At 53.9% G+C, this 2,887-nt stretch overlaps 1 pseudogene; it reads right to left on the bottom strand.

The window, feature by feature from the left end:
* Nucleotides 1–1,335: 1,335 nt before the first annotated feature.
* Nucleotides 1,336–2,101, bottom strand: LOC142599810 (olfactory receptor 14C36-like; annotated as a pseudogene).
* Between the last annotated feature and the right edge of the window lie 786 nt (nt 2,102–2,887).

Raw genomic sequence — 2,887 nt, 5'->3', positions numbered from 1 at the left:
GTAAGAACATCTGCAGACACCAAGGTCAGTGCAGAAGGAGGGGCAGGAGGTGCTGCAGGCGCAGGAGCAGAGATCCCCCTGCAGCCCGTGGTGAAGACCATGGTGAAGCAGGCTGTCCCACCGCAGCCCCTGGAGGGAGGATGAGGGGGTGTAGAGATTCCACCTGCAGCCCATGGAGGACCCCACGCCGGAGCAGGTGGAGACACCTGAAGGAGGCTGTGGCCCTGTGGGAAGCCCGCGCTGGAGCAAGCTCCTGGCAGGACCTGTGGACCCGTGGAGAGAGGAGCCCACGCCAGAGCAGGTTTGCTGACAGGACTTGTGGAATCTCTACACCCCCTCATCCTTCCACCATGGGCTGCAGGGGGACAGCCTGCTTCACCATGGTCTTCACCACGGGCTGCAGGGGGATCTCTGCTCGGGCGCCTGGAGCACCTCCTGCCCCTCCTTCTGCACTGACCGGGGTGTCTGCAGAGTTTCTTACCTCTTCTCACTCCTCTCTCTGGCTGCAAAAGCTTCCCCCCAACTGGTTTTTTTGTCCTTCTTAAATATGTTATCACAGAGGCGCTGATTGGCTTGGCCTTGGCCAGCGGTGGGTCTGTCTGGGAGCCGGCTGGCATTGGCTCTGTCAGACACGGGGAAGCTTCTGGCAGCTTCTCACACAAGCCACCCCTGTAGCCCCACCCCCACTCACCCACCCCCCCCCCCCCCCCCCCGCTACCAAAACCTTGCCACGCAAACCCAGCATAGTCCCGTAGTACAGGGGTTGGCAGATGGCAATGGAGCGGTCGTAGGCCATGATGGTGAGAAGAGAAAACTCTGCTCCAACCAAGAAGACGAAGATAAAGACCCGTGAAGCACATCCCAACTAGGAGATGGTCCTGACATTGAAGAGGGTATTGGCCATGGATTTAGGGATAGTAGTGGAGATGGAGCCCAGATCGAGGAGGGAGAGGTTAAGGAGGAAAAAGTACATCCCTCACACATTGCCCCTCGACCTCCTCCCCTCAGCCCATGGAGAAGCACAGCACAGTAGCACGGCCATGTGGGGGAAATTTCTTCAGCCTGTTCCTGACCTCATGTTTAGAAGACGTTCCCAACCTCCAGACACTGAAGTGAGAAAATTTCATTAGAGAGATAGAACACAGAAGGTACACACATGTACCATCATGCAAGATAGATGAATGAAGGCCTCTGGGTCAGACAGGCGGCGTTCATGTCTTTGCAGAAGTGTGGATGTAAACACTCCGGGGAAAACAGGATTATTGTAGATAAATTGCCCAAAGAGAGAAGTTCCCCAAATGAATTAAAATTACTTTAATGAAGAGACATGGCTAATTATTGCTGATGAAAGACTACTGACTGAAGAGCTTTCTTCACTGCATCTTTGAGTTCATGGTTCCTCATGCTGTAGGTGAGGGGGTTCGCTGCTGGAGGAACCACCGAGTACAGAACTGCCACCACCAGATCGAGGGATGGGGATGACATGGAGGGGGGCTTCGGGTAGGAAAACAAGGCAGTGCTGATGAACAGGGAGACCACAGCCACGTGAGGGAGGCACGTGGAAAAGGCTTTGTGCCGTCCCTGCACAGAGGCCCTGAAGCACGGCCCTGAAGATCTGAACATAGGAGAAAAGAATGAAAGCAAAACACCCAAATGCTAAAAAGCAACTGACCACAAGAAGCCCAACTTCCGTGGGGTAGGAGTGTGAGCAGGAGAGCTTGAGAATCTGGGGGATTTCACAGAAGAACTGTCCCACAGCATTGCCCCGGCAGAGGGGTATGGAAAATGTATTGGCCGTGTGCAGCAGAGCATTGAGAAACCCACTGCCCCAGGCAGCTGCTGCCATGTGGACACAAGCTCTCCTGCCCAGGAGGGTCCCGTAGTGCAGGGGGTGGCAGATGGCAACGTAGCGGTCGTAGGCCATGACAGTCAGAATGGAAAACTCTGCTGCAACCAAGAAGGCAAAGAGAAAGACCTGTGCAGCACATCCCAAGTAGGAGATGGCCCTGGTATCCCACAAAGAATTGGCCATGGACTTGGGGAGAGTGGTGGAGATGGAGCCCAGGTCCAGAACAGAGAGGTTGATGAGGAAGAAGTACATGGGGGTGTGGAGGCGGTGGTCGCAGGCTATGGTGGTAATGATGAGGCCATTGCCCAGGAGGGCGGCCAGGTAGATGCCCAGGAAGAGCCAGAAGTGCAAGAGCTGCAGCTGCTGTGTGTCTGCAAAGGCCAGGAGGAACTGGGTGATGGAGCTGCTGTTGGACATTTGCTTCTAGGAAATGGGGGCTGTTCATGAATGAAAAGACAACACCAGGTTATGAGAGTCTTTTTTGAGCAAACCATATGTCATTTCCTTTAGACTGTCCTTCTGCGACACATCCACCCTTTTGCATTCGATGGAGGAAACCTTCATTCAGGTCCCTGACTTGAGTTTCATTTTGCACTGTCTAAGTGTGCTATGAGCAACCAGGCCTCTGCATGTGGCCTCTCGAGGAGTCATCCCTGCCCTCCTGCAGCGGGTATGTGGGAATGTGGCACAGGGACTAGGTTGGATATTCAGGATTTGTCTGACAAAACCACTGCTAACACAGAAGGGCTTGTTAGCATCTGCCATCCCAGTTCTAAAGAATGTAGGTGTCAAAAAGGAGTCTGAGGGAATTTTTTTTCCTACCCACACATCATGCCTGGTTCCCTGAAGTCAGAAATCCCCCACATTTCTGCTGCACTCGGGGTTAGTGCCTGTGAGACCTAAGAGGGAAAGGGATTCACTGTAGCTTAGGGAAAATGAGGAGGGACTGGGCAGGCTTGTTCCCAATTGTCCTGCCCTTGCACCTTTGGGTATGGGAGGGCAATCACACTCCCCTACCCTGAAAAGTGGTTTCTTTGC

Source organism: Balearica regulorum, unplaced genomic scaffold (assembly GCF_011004875.1).
Source record: "Balearica regulorum gibbericeps isolate bBalReg1 unplaced genomic scaffold, bBalReg1.pri scaffold_57_arrow_ctg1, whole genome shotgun sequence".
Taxonomy (NCBI): domain Eukaryota; kingdom Metazoa; phylum Chordata; class Aves; order Gruiformes; family Gruidae; genus Balearica; species Balearica regulorum.
This window is presented reverse-complemented; position numbering and strand designations above follow the sequence as displayed.